At 39.3% G+C, this 27,980-nt stretch overlaps 1 protein-coding gene across 8 annotated transcripts in view; it reads left to right on the top strand.

The window, feature by feature from the left end:
• Positions 1–27,980, top strand: part of ANO4 (anoctamin 4) — a 322,241-nt gene that overhangs the window by 60,450 nt on the left and 233,811 nt on the right. For 2 of the 8 annotated variants that reach the window (XM_016127016.2, XM_016127018.2), the window contains exon 1: positions 3,594–4,368. The exons of the other annotated variants lie outside the window; for them this stretch is intronic. The gene's annotated coding sequence lies outside the window, so the exon portion shown is untranslated. Of the gene's footprint in view, positions 1–3,593; positions 4,369–27,980 lie in introns of those variants that run through there. 8 annotated transcript variants of the gene reach the window in all.

Below are 27,980 nucleotides of genomic sequence, written 5' to 3' on the forward strand. Positions count from 1 at the left end.
GGTGACGCTAGTGCTGGGGAGCGGCTGCAAATACAGATGAAGCCTCACTCACTTGCCCACTGCTCACCTCCTGCTCCGTGGCCCAGTTTCTAACAGGCCATGAACTGCTATTGGTCTGCAGCCCAGGAGTTGAGGACCCCTGGTTTAGGAGAAAGAATGAGTTCCTGAACTGGTCGTAATCCCTAATTATATGTTGAGGAGAAATGTGGCTGTAACATCGATGAGATTCAGGGTTACTAATTGGATATAGAAACATACAGCTGGGTTATGGATGTGCATACTCATTTTCCATTTGCACACATACACGTGCTCTATATTTTGGCTTCCCCAGACTCAGCCCAGTTCTTTTTGACTCTTAAAGTTGGCCAATGATTTATTTTTCTTTTTTCGAAAAAAGGAGAAAAAGTTACAGGTCTGTGTTCTGAAGGATTCTTTCTGTATGTTTTGATCTTTGATGGTCCCAAAGGATGCTTCCGGCTGAGAAATGCTGAGATCAGATGAATTTTTGAAGATGTGGAGACTATGACTCTATTGATGTGCTGCAGATTATTTACCTTTCATATATTTGGAACTGTTGTTGCATATTTGAGAGCCTGCCTACTAAGCACTTTGGGGAAATTATTCTCAGCCAGGGACCTCTGGAAGAGAAACATTAATAGAGCAACCTATTCTCTGTCCGTTTTAGGCCTCCCGCTGAATGCCAGAGAAGGATTTAGGTGTTAGATAAGGGATTATAATGTTTACGTCAGATCCCACAGTTTTGTGGAGTATTCTCTTCTTTTAATTGAGGACCACTCATCTTGATTTAAGAGGTAATATGGGTCAGAGTCGGGAAAAATTAACAAATATGAATTTCTTGCTCTTTACAAGCATCAAACATTCATTTCTGTTGCATAGAAGGGTTACATGTAATCCCTGAGGTAAAATGAGTTCTTCTGCCTTGATATGGACTTCTCATTCTACACTTCACCCAAGTTCGTATAACACCATGGGAAGCGTCCCCAGATAATCTTGTGTATTTAGCCAAAAATATTTCGGGGGCTTCCATGGTCAAGTGAGTATGTTTCCAGCGAGGAGAAGCAGCGTTCTGAGGCTGTTCCAATTGTTCATGTGCTGGCATTGCCACCTGGACAAGCTCCTTTGACTCCCAGTGCCCCAGTTACTGCAGTGCGCATCGTAGTATTAACATCCTAAGAGTGAAGCCTGAAGGAGGTTTGTGAAGCCACTAGAATCAAGCCTGGCACTCAGTGAGGTTTGGGTTTAGTCAATATTATTAGTTCCTTTACACACTGGCTTATAGAAGTTAGATAAAAGAGGCCGACTTTTCATTTAGGGAGATTATAAATTAGTTTTCAGAAACTTGATTGCCGAATGTTATTTAAAATTACTGATTCTCATATCTCCATTAACAGATGTCAAAAATGGCATTACAAAGCCATTTATTCTCTCAGTGATCTAGAAAATAGGTCTGTTTTTACTTTTTCTCTTCAGGTTGGTTACAGAAAGTGTGATCCAGTTTTCCTGTTGCAAGTCTTTGTCTTTCAGAGTTTATAAACTCTGTTAGCAAGCTGCTCTGAAGCAAATTTCCTTAAAAAGCTATATATTTTTTTCTTTTTAAACAATTGGCATGTATGGGTACATTATTCAGACGACCTTGTAGTCTCAACAGGTATTAAATCATGCTGTTGTAGAATTTTAGCCAGATTCTTTTGGCCATTCAAATGGCCCTCTAACAATTAGATATTGGGAACCCATTATGGGTTAAGTATTGGTGAGGACGAGACAGCTTCCACAACTGTTCCAAGTTTAATTGACTTGGATAAATATTTTTACTTTACGAAAGTTAATTAATGTTCATTGCTATCTGAAATGGGAGGTGTTTCTACCATCTTTTGAGGAGGGAGGAATGGAATAGTGGCCACATTTTAAACGAATGACATTTGAGTAAGTGACTGGAATATACATTTTCATTGACCTAATCATTATGTAGATGTGCAATTATTTAATCTACTAAGTAATTTGTACTTCTGCAGTTTTATCATTTTCATGCTTCATTATCACCCTGTATATTCAAGGTAGTGAACCTGTTCCGTAAACAGTATTAATCTCAATTACTTTGGGAGCTTTAAATGATATTCCCTTATTAAATATATCCTTTGTTATGCTGCCTATGTTTTTTTGCAGTGTCAGAAGCCGTTGATGCTGATAAAAGCAAACATTCAGTTAAAAACCTTTTTCGTGTTATAATTAGATTAAAAAAATAATTTGCGCATTTATGGTTCCCAAATGGTTTTGATTATGGGAAATACCTTATTCGGCTAATTTGGAAATTTGAGTCCAAAGTCCAACATCATGGTTTGGTTTTATCTGAAAGACATTAACATAGTAGAACATTTTCTGTCTTGGCAAGAATCACAGTGTTTAAATTTTGGAAAAAAAAAAAAAAGAAGATTTAAATTTGTCCATGAGACTATAAATTTTTTTAAGACAGGGCCTGCCGCTTTCATCTCTGTACTACTGACGCACAGCTGGTGTCCTTAAATGTTTGCTCATTGGAATTGAACTGAAGTAAATAATAAAACTGAATTTGAGACTAAGTCTCCTAGGTTTTCCTTATTTAATCTACATAGAGCTACCTTAGCAGTCCATCATTTCTTCATTTCAAAAATTTAATTTGATTACATTCATCTTTGATGTGGAACATTTTTATGGTCTCTTGCTGTGACTCGTTTGGGTGGTGAGTGAACTGCTTTCTTAGAGACCAGCCTTTCCTTTAAAGCTGTGGAGCTTGGGCGCCCCAAAGTTAGCTTACCTCTGGGTAGCGATTGCAAGGAAATGTCTACATGGTTCTCCAACTTCTAGGTAGAAACAGAGAATTAAAATGAAAAACTCCTTATCATCTAAGTCACCTGAAAAACCAGCAACCTTGGGGGCATTTATATCTTGTTAGCTCTTGGCTAGCACAAGGGAATTTAATCTTTTCTGCAAAGATAAAAAGGTGACTCAAGACACTGTCAAGTTAAATAAAAGTTCTGCAGTTTTACTGCGGAGTCCAATTGGACTGGCATTTAACTCGTTTCCTATTGAATTTAATCATCACCAAACCCAAATTAATTGACATGGGTACTAACTAAGGTGATAGGTACTAAGTTTAGAGATTTGATATTAAAATAGAATGAAGAAAAAGGCAAGTAGGAAAATTATCAAGTTCTCCATTCATCTTTTGGTCACCACTAAGGGGTTTGCTCCTTGGCCTCTTCCATTAGTCTAGCTCAGAGTTTTGTGTGCTGATGAATTATTGCATGGGGCTGTTTACTCAGAACCACATATTCTGTCTTATGGGTAATTTGAGACATCTCCAAGGAAAATATTAACTATCTTTATAAACTCATCCCTGACACGTACTTCCGTACATAATATATTGCACAAGAAAATGAATGAAACTGGGATACCAAGTTCCAGAGAGTCTGTAACCCATTTCTATCTAAATTTCTCACTTGTGAAATAGGGAGCCTGGTCCCTGGTCATCTCATCCTGCTCCTTGGACATTAAAAAAAAAAAAAAAAAAAAAAAAAAAAAAAAGCTCACATCCAAAGTGCCATTATTGTACTTGTGGTGACCTCTCCATGCACATTAGCAGGGCTGTCTGTGAGCTGCCGTTAGCTTTCACTTAGGGTGGGTTTCAACTCCTGTTTCTGGCAAAGCTGCAGATGCCTGAGTAACTTCTCGAGTGGCTGGTGCAGCTACAGGGTTTTGGATCTTGTTTTCAATAACAAGCAGATATTATCTTCCACTGAGTGGAGGGTAAGATGCCAATGCTTCCAAACTTCTGTGGAGGCAGGGGGCTGTCCTGGGTCTCAGAACCGGGCTGTCATCTCCTGCTCTCTTGTCACACTGACACGGCCCCTTGGCTGGGCTGATTGGTCGCTGGCAATAACTGATGTGGAATACTGATATTCTCACCGGCAGTTCCTTGCACTCCAAAGAGGCTCCTGTTCTCGCCTTCCGACCCCAGGCTGGTGCCCAGCCTCCCCCGACCCTCCCCACATCATGCCGCCCCTGCACCTGGGGGCGGACGAGTCCTGGGCGTGATGCTCTGAGGCTGGTGAAATCCACCAGGCTGCCTTCACTCCCGCTCGCTCTCCGGAGAGTCCTGTTCCAGACTTCTCAGGGTTTTCACAGCACAAACAACTGCATGCGGGCCCGAGGGGAGGCTGAAAAGGACGTGTGTGTGTGGTGGTTTTATCTCCTTTCATCACTTTGCTGGCCTCATCCCCAGCCTGCCTGGAGCTTTTCGGTGGACCTCTTTCTGCCTAAGACATTGAGGAAGGATCCCTTCTCCTACTGTTGACTCTTTCTATTTTTATGGTAAGTGCTTGCCTGGAATGAGGTGCTCTGCTGCAGTGAACCGAACGCTCTCGCTTGCTCGCTGTCTTCCCAGCTAAGCTTAGTGACCTTCTCTCTGCATTTCTCCTGTTTTCTTGGATCCAGGTCTGGGGAGCTCGCTAAAATGCCAGGGGGCACGTGTCTGGATTGTTCGTCTTTTTATTTTTGATTTTTTTTTCCGTAAACCCGAGCTGCTCAGCTGAGATGGAAACATAAGCACTCTCTCTTTGTCCTTGAAGCGGCAGCCAGGGAAATGTGTTCAGGATGGTGAATTGCAGCAGTGTGCAGGGAATCCGTGGAGGCTGACTGACAAATTTGGGCAAGATGAATTCTTGGCGTGCTGAGGGGCACTCTCCCGGACTCCGGAAGGCTTGGGGCTGATCGGCCCACGTAGCAAACTATTTCATCTTTCCGGGTGAAGATGAGCACATGCATGAGTTATGTCGGAGTCCACTGTGGGCAGCGGTACTTTGAGCACCTGCCCGTGGGTCCAGAATGGCCCCGGATCCTGGGGCTTTAACAACTTGTGCAGTAACATTCGTGGTAGGAGAATCCTGCACTGGCCCGAGGGGTAGACTGCATGACCTCATCGCTTCTTTCCCTTTGGAGTCTCAGGGTGACAGTTCTGCAAAGCATATTTTACATCCTCTTCCGAGGGTGATGAGGCGGTGATGACAGGAAAATTTTTAAGTTGACAACATAGTTTCATCCTCCCACTGGGAGATCAAACGCTTCGGGGTTATTAGAACGGTTAGACTTTTCCGAAAGAAAATAAGCAGGTTTCCAGGGAAGAACAGATGTGTTGCAGCAGGGACAGGCAGATTGTTTATTCCAGGGCATTACTCTTAGAATAGTGTTCTAATTTTTCACCTGGTCTCCCAAGGCTTGCTGCAGAGAGCACAACTTCAGGTCTATGACTGGCTGACTTTTGAAGCCCAAAGGAAACCAAGAATATTTTGGTCTGAGTTTCACCTTGTGGAACCTGTAGTTGAAGGAGTCGCACTTCCCAGGGAGATTTCTTTCTTCCTCTTCTCCTATTTTTTTTTTTTATCTTTTTTTTTTTTTTTTTTGGTAGCAAGTGTGTTAAAATTACTTTGGTCAAAGCAGCATCCCAAAGAATAAGCGTCACAGTTGTAATTCTGCTTAGTTCTTTTCTACTCTTAGTCTGGAGATAGGTTATCTTATTTGATTTTGTGTGGGTTTTCCATTTCTGGTTCTTTTCACTTTAGTAAAGGTTCTGATTCAGTATAATTCAGCCTCTGATTTATAAGATGCTGTACTAATACGTGTGATTTTGGGGGGTAGTAAATGAGGGGAAGATGTGGAGTGACATTTCTGGTCTCTCCCCCTGTTGATTGGGAGTTTGGAATGTAAAGTTCCTTAACTGTCTTTCTCATTCTCACCACTTTGGTTTCCAATGTCTGTGTGGATTTTTCTTAAAATAGTGGTGATGACATCAGGCATATGCTTTTATCCTGTTCCCTGGGTCCTAAGAAGAAACATTTGGTATTTTTTTGTTTTGTTTTGTTTTTGGTGGAAGGTTCTTTGTGTATAGGAAAGCACACACATAAACATCTACAAATTCTTTTTCTTCATTTAAATATAGTCCAGTTACAGAGTAAAACCAGCAAGGGGTTAATAGCGACAACTACAGAGCAAGATCCTTGCAGACTTTGGTCTCTAAATCCTTAAATAATGTTTGAGTTACTGTCATTGTTTGGATGAACTGTTCTGTCATTCACTCTTTCCTACCTCATTTATGGCTCTTAACAATATAGTGATTTGACTTGCAGACTTCTCTGCTTCCCTTGATAATTCTTTAATATTTAGTTGTTTACTTTCATCCTTAATGGTGTTTTCTTAATTTTTTTTTCTCCAATTGCAAGGATTTTTATCAGGTGCCTGGCAACTCAACTTGAGGTATTTATCAAGATGGAAAGAGTTCGAATAGGCTTGGGCGTCATGGAAATAGATGCTGTATTTCACACTGCACGTAGTTTCAGATGCATTTGGAAAAGAGTTTGTTTTAATTAGTAGCAACTTTAGCTATCAGATTAATTCCATAGGCTTTCTTTATTTTGCTAAACAGTACTTATGCAACCAGAATTATACATATATGAGTAAGCATATACATAAATGTACTATTTGCTTGTGACTATTATGCGTTTGTATTTTTAATAGTTATAGTATACTCAGAGAATAGAAGAAAAATTCCTGAGATCCTGAGATATAGCTTAGCATCCCCTAGCTAGCTTTTTTTTTTTTTTGGTAGGGATTTCCCCACTTCCCACCTCCTCTTCCAGATAACTCACACCTTTGGGAATTTCTTTGAATTGGGGGAGTGCATTCTTCAGTATTTCCTTGTCTCATGGCATGGTGTCGTGTTAAGTCCTTTGCAGGGTCTCCGAAAGCAGCCTAGAAAACTACTGCAGGAAAAATTGAGAAAGGCAGCGCTGAGTAGAGAGAGCCCTTAGCCTCTCGGTGTGATGAAGTCACCATGGCATTTTATTTGTGTGCTAATTTGGCTGTCGTGCCTTGCAGCTGATTTTGCTTGCACCTCTAGCAAACTAAAGTTATTTGAAATGGGTCTAGAAACAGCCAGGCTGGGGTAGATGCAATCATTGACTTTTCACATCTCTTAGTTAAAGCTATTGTTGAAACAGGGTTCTTACTCTGTGTCTTTTGGTGGTGTTTTAATTTGAAACCTGCAGCTTATATTGTGAGTCAGTACTCTCCATTTTTATCCTCTTCTTTTCTGCTTTTTCACTTTGGCTTTATATATGTTTCTATATGTGAACATCCGTACATGTACACATATAAACTGAAACAGTGAAAATCGTTTGATGATTAATGAAGAGTTGACTACAGCTTCTCTTTTAGTAACCAAACTCCAGTGTGCAACCTGTAATCATGTAACTGAGAGGAGAAATTGCCCCCATTAGTATAAATATAACCTCATGCTTCTGCCGGCATTCTTGTCATTTAAACTATTTTCCATAGTTGATTACTAGGACCAGAAATAGAATCAGTTTTGCATTTTAATTAATGATATTCTGGGTCTATCTAGGTTGGACTGCCCTTAAATCTTGGCATGTTTACCATCGAAAAGGCCTTTGTGTTAAGAGGGGGAGTTTGTGGGTTATACAAAATAAAATCATTTGATTATGTGAGACAGCCTTTCTTTGGGAGTCGAGTGAACAGTATCATCAAGGATGTTGGCTGATTTTCTGTTGCTTTTTCCAACATAGTTAGGTCAATCTAGACCTTTACCATTTCTCCATGAGCCTTTTTTACAGAGTGAAATGAGTAATGTACAACCCCCACGTGAAGCTGCTTAGAGGGAGGACTATTCTTTATCAGAGGTTCAAATCCATGTCTAACACCAGCTATGGTGATCTTTTTTGAAAAGAACTTGCTATTCAGTTGGCAACTCATACAGATCGTATACAATAGAAGAAATGCTTCATGAACTGTGTCGAATCCTGCACTTTTGATCTGTGTCTCCTTACCGAATTTGTTTAGGACCATAGTCACTAGATCAGTTCGCAGAAAAAAAATTATGTCCTCAGTAGCATAATAACCTAGCCAGACTGTCATAAATGTTTATGTTGCAAGTTATATCTCTTGGGTGGTAGAGGGAAATGGCAGAATATTGGAGGAGAATCAAATCACAGCCCCAAAATAATGCAAGACGAAAGGGGAAAATTCTTCCCTATATTTAGCATTTAATTTTCCAGAAATACTGTTGGCTCTTAAGTCTGAAGAGCCAAGAGATTCTTAAAAACACATAATGACAAGTTTTGTGGGCCTTTTCTCTAATAGAAATTTTGACCCCTAATTAGGCATCTGCTTAGTGACCTTTTGGTTTGAGTGAGCCAGCAGCCATTCTTATAGAAAGCAGACATATTGTAATACAGCAGGAATTCACTTACTTACATTTTTCCTGTTGGTCTCCCACTGGGGGACTCGTGTGAGTGTCAGTCAGGGCGCAGTGTCTGGAGATCATCCGAGCCAGTCACAGTGGGGCATCTTCAGGATCCTCAGGTTCCAGTCCAGCCACTGACTGACTGTGAGACTCAAACTCACATCTTCTACATTGGGCTTGAGCCAGATGATCCCAAAGGGCTCCCTCAACCATTAAAAACTGAACTGTTATTTTACCTCTATTTTTTATTAGAGGGATAGTAATTTCTAAGGCAATTGATCCATCCTGGAGGGCATGAGCTGTACCTCCCCTTAACCCTACAAAGTCCTCAGAACTATGACAGTGACATGAGCATCAGAGTTACTCAAACGTGTGATAATGGTGAACCTTCAGGAACAGGACTCGTCTATATAACGACTATGTGTTTATCCTGAGACATCTTGAAATGTCTCTCCTTACCATAAAAGGGACCCTAAGGAACCTCTGACCTACCGTGTCACTTCCTAGATAAGGAAGTGAAGGCCCAGGGAAGTTAAGTGCCTTCCACAGCGTCACAGACCTGCTTAGCACCGGGGTAAGACAGTATAATGCAATGTGCATGGATTTACTCAGACCCCTGTTCCATTCTGGGTGTGAGCCCTCTTCCACGATACACAGCTGACACTTAACTGTGTCATTCATTGCTCACAGAAGTGCTTTGTGGCATCTAACTCACTGGCGTCCATTATTTCTGGGTTCGTTTCATGCAGATTACGTGGCTGTACCAGTCAGAGTGAGTCATGTCAAGCAAATGTTTATGGTAATTCGTTCCTGCTTATGTGGCAATGCATTTTTTGTATTGAAATTCTGTCTTTCTTGTGAACATTTCAAGAATTTTACAAACACTATACTTAATTCCATCCCTCTCTTCCTCCCCCCATGCTTGAACTATTTATTTCTGTTTTTGGAGGGGATGATGTTTATGGATTGACTCCTCATCCATTCATTCATCTAATACTTTTTGCGCACCTACTGTGTTCACTCTAGTGCCCCGTGGTTGGAATCAGTGGTGAGATGGCTGGATACAGCCGTTGCTCTGAGGAAGTTCAGACTCTAGTTACGCTCCATGGAGTTTATCATCTTTTGATTCTCAGCCAGTGATCTGCTTACTGTTTCATATGGTTTCTCAAAGAATCCAGCTGAAAAGCAGTTTGCTTGAACAGTTCTTGCCCATAATTGTTCCACGGAGACGTTCCTTTTATAGACAGGCACCTTTGCTATCATTACAACATACGTCTTCCAGTTTTCCAGCCTAGTGTTTTTAGCTTCTGATTTTGTTACCTGACTGAACAGAAGAGATTAATTAGCTAAACTTGTTTGCACTGTTGTTGTGATTCCTGAAATGATGGTTCCATTCTTTGGCCAAAGTAACCTGTTTCCTAGATTCCTAAATTGATCATTTTGATAGCACAGTGTCCATAGAACAAAACACAGGTTAAAGACCAAAGTCCTTGGCCTTGCATACCAGGTCCATCATAATGTACAGCTCTTTGCTTTCTTGTTCTGTCTCTTCTGCAGCTTCCCTGGAATGTTTCAGATGAACCAAAACACTTGTAGTGCTCAGAAATATGCAGCTCTCACTTTTCTTAGTGTTTTTAACCATAAGAAAATGAAATGTCTTTTCTCTTTCTTCAGACTAACTTCCAGGGCAAGCTCAGATAACATCTCCTATAGAAGTTGTTTTGACACCACCTTCATATGACCCTTATTGTTCAAATCTGAACTAGGTAGAGCATGTCTGTCCTCTTACATTTTTCAGTACAAAGATCTCATAGGACTTTATTACATGTGTTGTAATTATTTGTCTACTTGGTTCTCTCTCTCCCAAATAGACATTTTGTTCTTTGAGGGCAGGGACTATATTTTCATCTCTCTACCCCAAGGCCTAGGTCAGTGGCTGCTGTGTAGGAGATACCCAATAATTCTGAACAAACAGACTGGGAATCACTATATAAAACCTACGATGCTGGTATTGGGAACTGTTGCCCTATCTGGAGTACTTAATTTTTCAAAACAATGTGACTTTATGAATTGTAGTGAGAAGGATAAAGAGATTGGCAGCCATACTGATGTAGTTCATTAGAAATTCTATGCAAGACCTCAGAAAATGTCTCTGCTTCCAAAAGAGTTCCAATAAAGTAAACAACAAGAATTTATTAAGTGTCTCCTATAAGCAAAGCATTGTGTTAGGTCCCCAGGAATGAAAAATTAAAAAAAGGGAAGCAGCATACTTTCTGTTCTCCAAAAGGCCACAAATTCATAAGGATTTGTTCCATGAGTAAATAACCTGGTTACAAGGCAGACTGTTATAGAGATTCCAGTAGGCTGTAGACTTGCAGTAAGGCAGGGGGCAGAAAGGGCATTCCAGAAAGGGGGGCTGGCTTGAGCAATAACTTAGAGATCTGATAGTGTGTCAACAGTGAGGGGAGGGGATGTGGGAAATGAAGGAGGAGATGAGGAACTGTTGGACGGGGAGATGGGAGTAGAATCAGATCTAAGTAGCAGTCTGCTTCTGCAAGTTGGAAGATAATATGGTCTAGAAATTCGTTTGGACTCTCTTCTCAGGTTTAATTGAATCAAAAGTCTGTATTCAGCAAGAAAGGACAATTGCTTAGTGCAGAACCACATAAGTTTGTTTTCACTCATCCCTTTTGCCCTTGAGGGTACACTTTGGCATTCAAAGTCATCACAAGGAAGGGAAGCCAGGAAATCTAACTTAAATCAATCAGTTCAGACCTAGACAGAGCTTGAGGTCACTGAAGTGTCTGCTAATATACTGCATAGAGTGCAAAGAACCCCATGGCCCTTTAATGCTTTATTACTAATAACTTAGTTAGGTTTCTTTTTCTTTGGCTATAAACTTTCTGCTATACAAGGAATGCAATCCCATTATGAACCAGTGGGGATACGCATGCATAAGGTAGCTTCATGTAGGTGAAAAGTGGCTTAAAATTTTCTATCCATAATTAGATTTAGTATGATTTCTAAAGTATGAGTTCTGCTGTGCCTCTTCTCTCCTACCTTTTTTTCTAAAAGAATCAGGGAACATAAGTTTAGAGAGTGGTAAGTTAAGTTTTATGCAACTCAAAATTGGACCTGATCAGATGATTCTCTACCTTGAAAGTAACCTCAAAAGATTGAGGAGTTAGTTGCAAGGAAAATCTCTAGATATCTCGGCCGGAGCATGAAAGAAAATAAGTTTTGTTTAGAGTACAAAAAATGATGAGATAGAAAAGAAGCTTCGTACACTCACTCACTCAACAAGTATTTATTGAGCACTTACTATGCTCTAGGCACAGTCCTAGGCCCTGGAGAAACAGAACAAAGCCATCAACATCTTGCCTTCATGGAGCTAACACCAGTAGGAGGGATAGGAGGATACAGACAAGCACCTGAACAAATTCAAAGCACGTCAGGTGGTATCAGCACTATGGAGAAAAAGAAAATGAATGTCTTTGCTACGGTTAATTTTGCATTTGGGCTTTCTTTCGATTTATTTAACTTAAAGCATTATGTTTAAATGATCTTCTCTTCATTCATTGTTTTTAGCTTGCTGTTTTTTTTTTTTTTTTAAATTTGCTTTCTGACTAGTCTATCACAAGCCACGATCTTGAGGGTTCCTCCCCCCACCCCCCCAGGTAAGTTCAGCTGTTGAAACAATTGGGCGTACTCAGAGCAACAATTATACTCAGGCATTTAGTTCTTGAATTGACTTAAAGGAAAAGTACTGTGGACTTCAAAGCTCGTGAGTGTTTTTCTCAAGGGTAAAGCTGTCAGAATATGAAGAATAAGAGAAAGATGAAAAATATGAGAAAGGAAAGGATCCGTTTCTGTGTGAGGGAAGCAAATTGAGGTTCTTCTGGGACACCGGCAGCTTGAGTGTAGGGACTCCTGGCCCTGGGAGGGGACAGGGAAATGGTTGACGTCGCCAGTGAGCACAGCTCATTAGACAATGAGAATGGACTAGAAAGTGAACACACAGGAAACTTAGCAAGGAATTTCGATTTGAGAGGAAGGGAGGGAGGGGTTGAGAGAGGATAAAGCCAGCGAGACACATGTATGTCAATGAGCAATGAGCAACATTTACAAGAACAGGTTCTGCCTAATGTAGAACATCCGGGTGAGCTGGTTAACAGAAATGGTGCCTTGAAACAAAAAGCAATGTTTACGGGCTCCCCCAAATTCCTACTCTCTTATTCTCTGTGATCTTTAATTCAGTATCAGTGTTTCATTCCACTGCAAACAAGCTTTCCATCAATACTTTCTACTTCGGTTCTAAAGGAATTGGGATTTACAAGAAAATACTTCCTGGTGGTAGAGAGCCTGGGCTCTGGGCCTCTGCCACTTACCTTTGGACCTTGGGCAGGTTATTTCGTCTCTGTGTATATCATTGTCCTCAATTATAAAAGTGGTAACAGCTTCCACTGCACAGAGTTGCTGCGAATGTTAAATGAGATAGTACATGGGAAGTGTTTAGCACAATGGCTTCAAGATGGTTATATCACCCAACAATTGTTAACTTATCATTTGTTTCTCTGGGGTTAAGAGTTTAGTCTCATACGTATGTGTGTATTTACATGCTTAGCAGAACTTTTCTTTAATAACTGTGATCATACTTTTTCATGGTTCTGATTAATGATTTTTTGATGAAGCTTTTTGGAGGGATCTCAGTTTTTGTAATCAGTCTCTTAAACGCTTGTTGTAATTTGGTTTTCACTTGGACTGCAAGTCTGAATCACAGCGATGAATGAACAGAGAACTTGATGAGCCATGTGGCTACAGGGGTTCATGGGAGGAAAACCTACTAGACACAGGAAGTGACTTTCTGGAGAAAAAGAGAAAATGAACAGGATGGCACAAAAGGGTGTAGCATCATCTGTTAAATCCCCTTATGTAGTTAGAACTATTTTTGGAGAGTTTGTACTGTCTTGTTGACTGTCAGTTTGTTGGCTAGTTCTACACTGTTAATTTCTCTACTTTTATGTGTTTCAATATCTGATATGACTAGTTTTCTCATCCTTTTTTTTTTTTTTTTTTGTTCCAGGGTTTTCTTAGATCTTCTTACGTGCTTATTTTCTGTATAAATTTTAGAAATTTCCTGGTTTTAAACAAAATTATGTTTAAGGAGAAAGGTTAAATTAAATTTATAGATTAACGTAGGTAGAATTTTTTAATGAAATTCAGCCAACCTGTTTCCAAATAGGATATATGGTCCTATTTATTCAAATCTTCTTTTATGATTGCCAGTAGTGTTTTAAAGTATTCTTCATATATATCTTGATAATATTTTTTTTCTTTAAATAAATTATTCGAAGCGGTTTTATGATAGGTCCTTGTCTAGTCTTCACACATACTTCTAGGAGTATGGAGGGATGAGAAGAGAATGGGAGTGTTCTTTAGGCACCATAGAATGACTAGACTATGTGGGCGGGAAATATTGAAAATTCGTAGGTAGATATGATTGACTAATTTTTTTTCTTTTATCACTCCCTGAAAACCCATATTTTGAATCGTTGATCTAACATTTGTTTTTAAATTGCAATTTAATGTTTTTCCCACTCCCCAAATTCAGAGCACTAGTTGCTCAGATCCTTTTGCAAAGTGTTCTGTAACATCTTATTATTAGTCTATTATTAATTAGGCTTTTAACGAGCACTTATCATAGGCCATGCATTAGGAATATGAGTACTAATAAGATATGATCCTTTTCATTAAGGAATTTGATGTTCACTGGGAGGCTGACCTGAAAACAGATTATAATAAAATAAGGTAACATGCTTTCTTGAAAATATATACAAGGTAGCGTTGGAGCATGGAGGAGGGGGGTTAGGCTGTCCTGTATCAATCAGTGATAGCTTCATTGAGGAAGTAGCATCTGAACTGAGACCATTTAGATGAGTTTCTGCCAGGTGGACGAAGCAGGGGAAGCCGCTCCGGACAGGGAAACTAGTAAGTACAAAGACACTGGGACGTAACTGAGCTACTAGTATTTCAGTCTGTGAGGCTGTGGTTGGAGATGAGGCTTAGTAGGCAAGGGAGGGGTCTCCAAAGGCTAACTATGACAGGCAAAGGAGGTTTTTCTATATTCTGTAGGCACTGGAGAAAATTTCAAGCCAGAGAAAGATAAGGTCAGATTGTAGATTACATCATTGGTAGCCACGTGCGGTTACAAATTACAAGGGCATGCATGTACAATGAGGAATACTGGTGTGGAGATTATAGCAGTGGGTCCAGTGAGAGACTATTTTCATTAGGCATTAAGAATGACAAGGGGACCTTATGTAAGATTCATGTATTCACCAGTTACTTACTATAATCACCTGTAGGCCAGGCTCTATTCTAGGCCTCAAGAGTACAGCAGTATATAAGATAGATATGCTCCCTGCTCCCAAAGAGATTACATTCAAGTAAGAGACCTACAAAGGAGTTGATAAATAAGCTGATATGGCAGGCAATTTTAAGTGCAATGAAGCCGAATGAAGGGAAAAGGGACAGTGGCTTGGAGTTTGCCGGTCAGGGAGTTCCTCTCAGCAAGGTGATGTGTGAGCAGAGACCTGAGTGGAGAGTGAGGGAGGGTGTGAGCCAGGTGACACATGGAAAAGGGTGCCCAAGCAGAGGCATCAGCCAGGGCAAAAGCTCTGAGAAGGAACTGTGCTCGGCATGGTTAAGGAATAGCAAGGAAGCTAGGCATGCTAGAGCCTGGGAGCCAGAGGTCATGGTAGGTATTAGAGTTTGCTCAGAGTCATGGGAACCAGTGTTTTGAGTACAAGAATGCCATGCTTCAACTGGCAGCCTTGGAAGGATCTTGCTTACTGCTGCATGGGGAGAAAACCGTGGGGAGTCAGGGTGTAAGCAGCTCAGTTCGGAGGCTGGTGCAGAAATCCAGAAGAGAGGTGATGATAGACCAGTGGAGGTGGCGGCGGAGGTGGTGAGGGGTGGTAGGGTTATGGCTCTGTCTCTGTCCTAGAGCTGAAGGGATGCAGGAAGATGCAGGAAGATGTACCTAGGAAGTAAAATGGGCAGGTAACAATTAGATAACTGCTGCTGCTAAAAAAAAAATAAATAAATAAACAGTATCTTAGAGATGAGGTAAGAATAGCTGGGGAAGGCGACTTGAGCAAGAGTAGTCAATGTGGTCGGCAGTATGGTGAATGGGCCATCATGAATTCGTGCATGGTTAATTTTTATGCATCTATATACTTGTAAACCACACTGGAATGTGTGCAATGGTTCAATAGAGAATTCTGAGAATTTCCTTACTCTGGGAGGCTGCATTACATAGGGTTAATTGGAAGCATATAAACAGTGTCTACTTTCCTGAGCAATAAAATTGATGAAGAGACTACACTTAAATTTAACTTAGAGCAATTTCACAGCCTGAGAATTTTTAGCAAATAGTAATTAGGGCTCTGATCGTACAAGAAATTGGCACCCATTTGGATTGACATGGGAGGGGAACAATGTGGGGCAAAGAAAAGACTCCCCAAATCATGGATCTTGGGAGTATGGGGAAAATGAATTAAATGTGGCTGAAAATTATAAAGTGTCTAACATTTTATCTAAGTGTCTTTAGTGAAAAGAGTTCTTTCTAAAGCCAAGGTACTTTTTTTTTATTAGCAAAAGTTTATAAAACATTCCATAGAGTTGAGTCAAGGCTAATTTCCTTATCTCTGAGAGTTACCTTTGAGTGACACAGTGCCATTGTTCCAAATGGTAACTGTGTTTCTATAAATCATGTGGCATGTTATGTCATGGGACTGAAAATACATTCATGAAAGTTTGCATGGATCCCAGCCAGGTTCCCCTTTCGTCAGATCCTGCCTTTTGAAGGACGTTAGGCTAGTTATAAGAGTTTAGATTTCCCTTGCAAAATTGAAGATGAAAACCATGCCTAAAACTGTCCTAGTCACTGGAGACTGGGTAAATTTCCTCAATATAAGACAAGTAAAAATCAAAACCGGTCAGGAGTGGAGACTGTTCTCTTGGCCATACTGATGAAGTGATACAGTTTGATACATACTCTTATTCTCCAGTTAAGTGCACTTACAGTAAACCATGAACGGTCTTCATTGAATTGGGCGGGTTCATTCTTTCTTGAGCTAACTTGTTATTTTCATCGTAATATCATTAGTCACACAATTAAAGACCTCTTTAGTTACTACTTTTGCCAGAGTGATAGATGAGGAGTCCCTTAAACCGTGACAGTCAATACGAAACCTTTCTTTTATTTCCCCATAAGGCATTCACTGGCCCCTGTTTTTCTAACCTTATATAGATGTATGTCATAGTGTAATGATACACCACATGTGTTAGTGGATGTATATGCAGACATATATATGTACATATATGGGTATGTAACTCTTCTCTCTCACAGGTTGTAGTAGTCTTTTGGAATCATGAACCATTTTTATTTCTCTTTTTAATTCTTTATATCTAGCTTAGTATCAGGTATAAAGTAGGAACTCAAGCAAATGATCATTGATCAAAACCTAGAAACAGATATTGTTTTCTGTTATTGTTTGGTTGTTTCGATTAAATAAATACTCCTGTATTTTGTTTAGTTTTGAATTACTTTTGGAGACGCTCATCATTGTACCTTGTGTTCTAGGTAACTTTTGTTTTGTGTGACAATTTGTAGCATATTCATAACTCTAAGCATTAAAAAATAGGCAGTATTTTAAAAGGAAGTAGCTCTGTAGTGGATATGGAAAAAGCATGAGATTGTAGTGTCTAAGCTCATATATATATATGTATTTATATGAATGTCACCTCATGCCAGAAAGAATTTAGGGTACTGATAAGAATACCCAATATTTTACATAGTAAAATTAGATCAAAGATAAGGAAGAAATGGTGGGAAGAAATGGAACCAGGGATACAATTAAGTTACATGCCAGAATGACCTAAGCTTAGGAGACAGGGGCCACAACTTCAGCCTTAAGCTTTCTATCAGCCAGTGGGAAGAGGAAACACTTGAAAAGTAAAGAGAAACCAGTTACTCAGGGTGTTTATAACTACTCTTGACACCAACATCAGATGAGAATTTCTCTCAGGAATCCCCACAAAGAGTACATTGTGTTTTGTTTTGAAAACCATCAAGTTTTGCAAGACTGATTCTCCTAAAACACTTTTGTGTTAATAGCATTGCTTCAAAGCAAAATTTTGTAAAAGGTTATTTTATAACTGCAAGGTTCTGTTTGGCCCAGAGATATGAAGGGTAAATTAACTTCTTGTCCTTTGAGCAATCTTCCCTTTGTATTGTTTTTCTCAGCTGAGGTGTTGAGATTTATTCATTGATGTTGAACTCGAGGCCACTTTACTCCCAGACTCATAAAGCTTAGGGTACACCTATTCTGTGTGGCCAGTTAAGGAGAGACTTGGTACCTTAGCTGAGTGTCAGATTAAAGCTGGGGTTAGCATCCTTTATAGTGAGCTGAGTTGCTAACAAACACATTTAGCTGGACAGCAGGCTGCCCTCATTTCCAAGTACAGCAATTAGGCTAAAATTATACATAGAGGATTCTCTAGTGCTTAGATAAATGGGCAGTCTGCCCCAGGCACTTTAAACAGGTATTCCTAGGATATATCCAAGCACTTAGCAAAGTATGGAAGGTTTTGAGAGCATCAGTTCCCAAAGTCTGGACTATATGCTCAGGCTCATTTCTCACACCCTTCACAATTACTGTTTTTCATTTTAGTAAAGAAAGGCATCAAACTCATCTCAAATATTACGGTAGCATCTTGTGCAGGGGTATAAAACCCACTGGGCACTGAACAGAGCAGCAGTTTGAAATATTTACTGCCAAATAACTATGGTAGTGTGAGCAATAAAAGACTTTCCAATGTAAACAGATGCTACATTGGGATAAAGTTCTGTGGGTAAGCAGACTGAGTATAAGAGTTAAAGGAAAGACTAACCTTATAAAATTCCAACTGATAAGGAGGAGCTCGAACCTTTGTCAGTTATTTTTAAAATGGATGATGGTGTTTGTATTAGGCAGCGTTCTCTAGAGAAACAGAGCTAATGACATATATATACACACACACATGCACATTTTTATGCGCGTGTGTGTGTGCACAAACACATACTGGGTGTGGCGGCAGAGATGTTAAGAGATTATAAAGAATTGGCTCGTGCAGATATGGAGGCTGAGAAGTTTTAAGAGCCGCAGTCGGCAAGCTGGAGACCCAGGAGAGCCGATGGTGTGGGTTCCAGTCCCAAACCTGGGAGGCTTGACCCGAGAAGAGCCAATGTTTCCACTGAGTCCACAGGCAGGAAAAGATCAGGAGTTCTCTCTTACTCAGCCTTTCTGTCTGTTCAGGTGTGCAGCTGACTGGATGAGGCTTGCCTACATTAGGAAGGACAAACTGCCTTACTCATTCAGATGTTAATCTCATCCAGAAACACCCTCACAGACACACTCAGAATAGCTTTTGACCAAAACCTGGGCACCTTGTGGCACACTCAGTCAGATATAAACATAAAATTAATCATCAAGGTGGAATATAAAAGTTCTATTTTGAAATTTCGTTATTTACATATGCTAAAAATTATATTTTTTGTAATCCTGTATAAATATATGATAATATCAACTTAAAACTTCACGGGAGAAATAAAAATTCAGGAGGGGATACATGGGTTTCTGTTTTGTTTTTAATCTTCAGGACACACGTGAGCAAAAAGTGTTTGAAGACCACAAATATGCTCCATGTGGTACGACCAAAATAATTTTAGCCTTATTTTTGCTTTACACAAAAGACAACCTCAAAGATAGATCAGTCCTTTCTTTAGGCAACAAACGTAGGTTCAGAATATATCAGAGTACAACACCCCTCACTACTTCCTCTACCGCCATCCCGGTCAGAGCCATTGTCATCTCCTTACTGGGCCATCTGCAGTAGCCTCCCTGCTTCGAACTTGACTGTTACACTGTGTTCTCAACGTGGAAGCCAAGAGTTATCTTGTTAAAACATAAGTCATGTCATGTCAGTCCTCTGTTCAAAATCCTATTTTAATTTTCCGTGGCCCTAAATGATTTCCTCATTCGGTCTTATACTGTTTCCCCCACACTCAGCCAGCTCACTCTGCTCCAGCCACGGTGGCCTCCTCGCTGGTCTGGTGCCTCTGCTCACATCATGCACTTTCCCAGATCTTTGCATTGTTGTTTCCTGTGCCCAGCAACCTTCTTCTCTATTCTCTTCTCGGCTGACCTTTAACTCCAATGAACTCTCTGCCCAGATTCTCCGTGAAGTCTTCCTTAACCACCCTATTTGCAATGGTACCCCTTCCCACCTCTTGGTATTTCCTGTCTTCCTTGCAGCTTAATTTTTCTCAATAGTACTTAACCATCTTCTAACGTGCTGTATAATCTACTCATTTTGATATCTTTTTTTTTTTTACTGTCTAGAGAGCAAGGATTATGTGTGTATCGTTGGCATTTCCCAGTGCTCTGAACAGTGCATAGTAAACACACAGTAAATATTTATTTATTGAATAGTCATCTGTTTTGTGTGGTCTTCATAAATCAGGCTCCGTATTTGACCTAAGTCATACCAACTAACGAGATAGGTAGTAAAGAATAAATAATAAATATTAGCATAGTGTCTTGAGAAGACACCATTATTATTCAATGTTTCGATTTTTTCTTTCATCTCCTTTGCCTTGATACCGATTTTGTTTAAATTTTGTTTTTTTTATGGGTTTACATTTAAATTTTTTATTAAAAATGTCTTTTAAAATCTTAGTTGAATACTTGTATTTCTGCTACTGCCTCAAATCCATTTTAGAACGAGCCGGGACAGACAGATTCACGTGCAGCCGCGCTTGCTGGGTGACTGCAAGGCTGGAGGAGTCGGCGCTGTCATCGCCGAGGAGCGCTTGGGTGTCGACTCTGCTTCCCTAGCTCTTCCCCTGCCCCCCAGTTTGGGAATATAACCTTGATCATGCCCAGTTTGTGCAAGATGTTTGTAGTGCCATTTCAACAGGAAAAGCGGGGTCGTTAGCTTAAGTTCTTCCAGAGTGGTGAACTAAGGCTGGGGAGGAAAGGACGGGAAGCTGGTGAGAATTAGGTGTCCCTCTGTTCTTGCAGGACCCTACCCATGTGGAACAGCAGGGTCATCGACAGCACCAATAAGCCCCACAGAAAACCAAGGAAGAAGGGGAGATCTGTGCACAGGTGTGCTCCATCTTGCATTTTGTGTCGCTGCCTCTTTTTGTTAAATGCTCTATTCTTGGCTAAGGAAATTAGGAATTCGCAGCAGAGCTGCGTGTGCCTGTGTGTGTTGCTGGCGGTGTCAGGCTTCGTGATGGTGGTGATACCGATGGTGCTGGAGTTGTTGGAATTGGTGTGGACGGTCGTTTTGATGGTGCTGCTGGTGGGAGAGGTGCTGGCGGTGTGCAGAGCTCTTTCCACCAGTCCATAATAAGACCTACCGTGCTGCACAAACTAATCATTTTCATTTATATTTAATTATTTTAGAATATAAATATTTTCTATATGTACAGTTATGATAGCCATGATTTAGCTAGAGATCCGAAATAGTCATTTATAAGTACCATGCGCATTTAGCATACAACATTCAATTTAGCAAAATGCATGGTATTTTACTCACTCTACCACCATTTGCTTTATTCGGATTGAATCCGTTGCGAATTTTTATGAGTCTGTTTTCATATACTCGAAAGTAGAAATAAGGCGAGCCTAAGTGGTAATTCTGATTTTCTCTGGAGTGTCATTCAAATTTACCAATTTTAAAATAACATTTTAGGCGTTGTAGTCCGGACACTAGACTGGACTAGGTTAGTGGCAGTAAAGTTATAAGTGAATGGATTTTAAGAAATGAAAAGATAGTATCACCTTGGGGGTGAACGGAGTAGAAAGGGGAAAGAGAAGGAGATGTCAGCAAAATAAACCTATTGGTAAAAGTGGGCGAATTAGAATCTAGCAGAGTGAACTGGTACTGTTACACCATCCTTTACTGTTAAACCATCCTTTATCTTCTGTGCTTATTTTCACTTCTCAGGTAGTGCATGTTCTTACAATAGTATTTTTTTTTTTCTGAGCTTTTCAATTGTAAGCTTCTCAGAATTGAGGATTTGTATTTTCTCGGTATACCTTCAGCATTTTTAACTCAGTTGCAGTTAAGTCAGTTTTATTTTTTCAGTAGAGATTAAAACATCTAATTTCAGAAACCAAAAAAAAAAAAAATGGATATTATTTGGTGTGTGGCAGAGATGACTAAGGAACCGTTTTCTTGAAGGCAGAGATATGAAAATGTCAATTACTTATCAATTTGCTTTTGGGCTATTATTTTGTAGGCATCTGGGAAAAAATGAAGTTAAATTAATGGGCATGATTGGGCATTTCTATAGTTCCTTAAGGGATCTTTCGAAATACATGTTAATGAGGTAAAAAGTACTTGATTATCTGACTCTGGGAAATATTTGCAAAACTTGTCTGCTTGGTAAGATTCAAACAGGCAGATACACAGTTTATATTCTAGCTATAATTATGGTAACAATAATTTAACTGATTCCCAAAAGACAGAACCAAGGTAATCTCTGCCTAGGCATAGTCTAATTGGATTAGATCTTGGTTAGATCTTGGTTTGAATATGATTTGAGGTTTTGAAAACAAAGTAATCGAGAAGAATCAAAGCGATATGATAATGCTATAAGCAGATTTACTGAAGAGTTGACTTAGCTGTATATCTAACTAATTATAATCTTTGTGAAATGAGGTTCTTCTGTGATGTAATCACATCTCCTTTTTAAAGGATGGACAGTTTTATAGCCATGAATGGCAGTAGGAGACTTTGTTGTTCAATTGTTGGATTCCATATGTGTAGCTACTAAACTGGCCGTTGGCTTTCATACACTGTGGACTTAATTATTTTTTTAAATAAAGACTTTTTTAGAGAAGTTTTGGGTTCATAGCAAAATTGAGGGGAAGGTACAGAAATTTCCTATATATCCCTGCCTCCACACTTTATGGTCTCCCTATTATCAGCATCACCCAACACTGTTACATTTGCTACAGTTGATGAACATACATTAGAATATAATTTCTCAAAGCCCACAGTTTACGTGGTAGTTCTCTCCTGGTATTGTACATTCTGTGGGTTCGGACAAATGTATAATGGTAGATGTCAGTCATTATGGTGCCATACAGTGTATTTTTAGTGCCCTAAAAATCCTGTATGCTCTGCCTGTTCATCCTTTCTCCACACTCAACCCCTAGTAACTACCGATCTTTTTACTGTCTCCATAGTGTTTCCCTTTTCTAGAATGTCCTATAGTTGGACTTATATATAGGTAGCCCTTTCACATTGGCTTATTTTACTTAGTAATATGCATTTAAGTTTCATATCTTTCATGGCTTGATAGCTCATTTCTTTTTAGCACCAAATAATATTCTGTTGTCTGAATATACTACAGTTTATTTACTCATTCAACTGCTGAAGGGCATTTTGGTTGCTTCCAATTCTGGCACTTATGAACGAAACTGCTATAAACATCTATGTGAACGTTTTTATGTGGACGTAAGTTTTCCACTCCTTTGGGTAAATACCAAGGAGCAAGCTTGCCGGATCATATGGTAAGAGTATGTTTAGTTTTGTAAGAAACCACAGAACTATCTTCCCAAGTGGCTGTATTATTTTGCATTTCTACCAGCAATGAATGAGAGTTCCTTTTTCTCCATATCCTAACCAGTCAGTGTTCTGGATTTTGGCCTAGAGGTGTATAGTGGTATCTGATTGTTTTAATATGCATTTTCCTGATGACATATGGTAGAGTGGACTTTCGTAATGTCACTAGAAATACAGTTAGAAGCTCTTTTATGCTTAGGACAGATATTGTTGGGCAATGGAAAAAAACAGATGTTTAAATGAGAGAATCATTAAACCAATATATGTGCATTTCTTATATTTTTCAAGTAAGAACCCATTAATTTGTGTTCTGTATTATCTTTCTTGCATAAACCATGTCTGTAAGCCATCACGTAGGAGGACTTAGGACACTTGTGAAAACAGCTTAAGTGTGGAATTCATTTAGTGTTTTATGACTTCCCTCATTACTACAGTTGCTTGTTCTATAGCGATTTTTTTTTTTTTTTTTGTATATGTGACTCAGCTTTATCAGATGTTTCCAAAGCTTTAAAAATGTTTTTCATGGAAACAACAACTCTCTTTTTACACTCACATTCAATTGGTTTACATGCCTTTTCATTAAAATCACATAATGACAGTAGTAAGTGTAAGTGGCATAACACGGTTTGGGGACAAACACAGCTAATTCTTGAAGACCATACAACTTAAATAAAGGAATCGGAAGTGGGTGAGTGTGCTCAAGGTTAGGCAGCTTCAGCGATGCGTTTTGGTGAGCTCTGGTGTCAGTCTTTGTTTTGCAGAGAGACTAAAGAGTGCTGGTTGACGTTAAGTTGGTTAAGTTGGCAACGTCTGCAAATTATGACCACATGGGTTGTGAGAGGAAACTGGGAAACTGTGATAGAAAATCTATTTGCCTAGAATGCAATAGGTTATCCACATTATTTTCTGGCTTCTCTTTCACAAAAGGATGTGTCATAACTCAGCACATGTGAATACGTTTTGTGTGCCCAAACATGTTTACAACCACGTGTGGGTTTATAATAATATAAAATAATTCTCCAAGCTAATCTTTGATAATCTTTCATAGTTTGAAAGATCGAATAATAGACTGCAGGTCTCCATGTTTCATGGCTCCTTACCTTTGCTTTTGCCCTTTCGTTTGTTGATACACTCTTCCCATTTTCGAATGATTGGTTCTCTAATATGTCATTCCTCAGAACTCAGCTACAGTGCAGCAATATTCAAGTTTGGGCTCTCTGATTTTTGCTACCATGGCACCCTTTATAGAGTTATTTAAAAATTGACCATGTATATTAACACGGGATTATAAGTCTTCAGAAGGTGAGCACTGTGTCTCATTTATCTTTATACACAGGATTTAGCAAAGTAAATATGCTAGGCACTTAGTATTTGTTTTACTGAAGAACAATGTGCTAAAGTTCATGTTTTGCCAAGTTCGAAACAAACCATTTTGGTACAGAATTTTACCTTCATGCTAGGTTTTTGTGAAGTTTGAATGTAGAGAGTAGGAACTTGGCAGAGGACAAAAAAGGTTAATGTAGAAATTGCATTTTTAAATTACTGAGAGGATGATAGATTTATATTTTGGCCACATACTAATATGATTCAGGCCTTGAAAATTTGGGGTGAGCTTTAATAGTAGATATGTAAGCAGTAGAAGAACCCTAAATATGTTCATCTAAAATTGGGCATCTTTTAAAATTATCCCAGGTTAATTTTCTGTAAATCTTAGATTTCCCTCAAGTAAATTGAAGGAAATTGAAGCTAGGGAAGTTTTCACGTAGTGTAAATAGAGTTAATTAACTTTTATGGTTTTTAAAAGTTGTTTGTTATTGAACATCATTATAAATCAGGTAATTAAAATGACCATTTCATTACCTAATATAGTAATATCTAATGGGAGGAACAGGCATTGTCGAAAGAACATTAGTCTGAGATTCAAATAATTTGACCTTATTCCCATTGATGCCTTACTCAAGACTTTCGGCTTTGAGAAAATTCTCGAACCTATTTGTGATTCAACTTCTAAATCTACAGGCTGGTGTTTCTCAAGCGATTTGGCTCTCCAGGGGTTATTTGGCAATGTCTGGAGACATTTTTGATTGCCACGATTTGGTGGAAGTTATTGGCATTTAGTAGATGGAAGCAATAGCTACTGCAGAGCACCCTGCAGTCCACAGGACGGTGGCCAACAACAAAGAATTATCCATTCAGAATCTCAATGGTGCCAAGACTGAAGACTCCCAGGCTAGATAACCTACAAGTGGATTTTCCAACTTAAGTATTGCTCATTCTCAAACTTAGGCTGATCATGTATTATTTATTTTAAATGGCCCGAATAGTACAAAGACGAGGACACGCTATGAATTCTGTTGTCCAATAGGTCTTTAAATGGTGTCCTAGTAATTTTCAGTGAACTAAGTAACAAGAAGAGAAGAACTGATGTAGTCAAAATTTACTGCTCTACTCTTTTTCTGATTTAGTATTATCATGTGTAAGTTAAACATAATTGTAGAAAACCCAGGATAGATGAAGTTGCTAATCTTTTTCAGCAGTCTGACAGTTTGCCAATGCTGTCAGATAGGTACTGGTGGTATTTATACGGCAGGGGGAAAACTAATGTTGGAGAGCTTAAATACTATAATTAAATTGAAAGCTATATTTCAGTAAATAGCAACTTGCAAAGATGGGTATGCATCTCTATGATTCAAAGTAAGATTCATCAATGGTATAAAAATGATATTTTAGTATATGAGTTTTATGATTTAGTATCAGTTAAGAATGAGCATCAGTGCTAGTAAAATTCTAAATTATTTTGGAGGAAACATATATTTTGAAATTCTCAGTAGTGATTAATGAGTTATGGGCTATCTGCTCCATATTTTTATGTAATAAAGTCTGACATAAAGAACTTGAAAATAGATTTCCAGAGCAACACCATAGTTACCAATTACATTTTTCTAAGTATAAGATACATTAAGATACATTTTTCATTTGTTGTCTGAAACGTTTTTTTTTTTTTTTTTTAAACTGGTGAAAGCATGCAGGCCTTTTAAGTGGCCATGGAAGGAGAACCTGGGGTGGTTCTCCTCTAGTCAGCTCTCTCTTCTCCTCCTCCTCTGCCCGCCTTCCTGAGCGCCGTGCAACTTGACTCCTCATGCATGGAGTGCAAGTTAGAGACCATGCCAAGCTCCTTAGATGGTGGGCCATGTCTTGTTTGTCTTTTCATTATTAATTTCTGGCATGCAATGGCTCTAAATCACCTCCTTGTCCCCAGGGTCTTTCCCTGTGGGCAGCCCAGGAAAGTTACTCTTACCTTTGTATCCTGCCTTTCCTCTATTCTCCTACTTCCTGCTTCTCTCCTTTCCTTCCAGCTTGGTTTGGCATTTACAGCTTTTGTGGTTGCGTAGCTACATTGTATCTAGCACTTTAGATGTTTAGAGCATAAGGGGAAATCTCCCACCTGACCTCAGCCTGCCACATTGATGGAACCCCGTTCATTCTTCAGTCTATTAAAATCTTAGTCCTTTATTTTATTACCAAAGAAACTCTTTCAAACAGCCAATTGATGGGTCTCCTGGTTTTCTTTCCACCACAGCAAGAAAATCAGTTTCTCAAGACAAATTACCCCCTTTCCTCCCCTGATTATTATGTAACATGAGAAATGGCAGAGCAAAGACAAGGGATGATTACAAAACCACTCTTTTACTCTGCGTTGAAATACATTTGTGGCATTACTGTCTCCAGGAAAACCAAACGCTTGGCTCAAAATTGAGAAAAATGTAAGTGAGGAAGCTTATCTCTAACTCCTGATGAAAGAGAGTGTTGTAGAGCTGTCAGTAGTACTTGTGCACTTCCTTCTCTACTGCCATGTCGATTACTTTCTCCCCCCTCACAGCAGAACTGGTAGATAGGCAAAATTTAAGCCAACAGTTGAGATTCTGGACTACCTCCACCCTCAGATTTAATTCCAGAGTGTTTTCCGGGGGCCTGTTCATCCCTGGTTTGCAATGCAGAATTGTGGTCTTAATCATTTTTTTTTCATGTGCTGATGAGGAAAATGATAAAGGAACGGACGCTTCTCTTCTGCTTTGTCATCCTGACCCTGATTGTGTTGGTTGATTTTCTCATTAACGATGCAAGGTCCAGTTATCTGCATTGTGCTCAGCTGGGCATCGTTTCTTTTCTTTTTCTTTTTTTATCAGTCAGCGCTAATGAATAGTCTTGGAACTGATTTGCATAGCACTCTATAACTATGCCACATCCAGCACACTTTTGAATGAAAGTGCTATGGTTGTTAGAACTGAAGGGACCTTCCTGTATTTCTCCTTGGCTCCAAAAGCCATCTATTGATGCCCTGAAGGTAATTCTCAACTGTTTTATTTATAGAAATGGTTTGTACAGTGTAGCCATGTCTAGTAAGCTGCCATATGGCACCTTAATATGCCATCAAATGGGTAATGAAAGCTTAGGAGCAAATTCCCAAGAACTAATAAAACAAATGCAATGTATAGAATGAGCTTCATTAAGGACCGTAGACATCAGCGGCTGGATCACTGAGAAGGACTTTGCATTTCTCTCGACTTTTTGGTAAGACGGGAGTTTTTAAGTAGATATGCCCAGCATAGTAATTCATTTTTTTATTACATGTTTATTATTTAAAAATTAGTATGGAATGGAAGAATAAAGACAAAGTGACTCAGTTTATCCCTTTGCTACCCTTATACCACTCTTAGGGAAGATGTTCTCAGATAATCATGGAGACAGGAAAAGAAATAGAGATGGAGCCAGAGTCACATATGTGAAACTTAAAAATATATAAATGAATCATAGTACGTGTAGTTATTCAGCTTGTTTTTTTTTTTTTTCAATTTGTCTTGGAGAGTTACATGCGAGGATATGTAGGTCTATCTCATTATTAACAGCAGTGTAGTACTCCAGATCATAAATGCAACATGCCATAATTTAGGTCTTTCACTACTGATTAACATAAGGTCAT

Source organism: Rousettus aegyptiacus, unplaced genomic scaffold (assembly GCF_014176215.1).
Source record: "Rousettus aegyptiacus isolate mRouAeg1 unplaced genomic scaffold, mRouAeg1.p scaffold_m13_p_2, whole genome shotgun sequence".
Classification (NCBI taxonomy): Eukaryota; Metazoa; Chordata; class Mammalia; order Chiroptera; family Pteropodidae; genus Rousettus; species Rousettus aegyptiacus.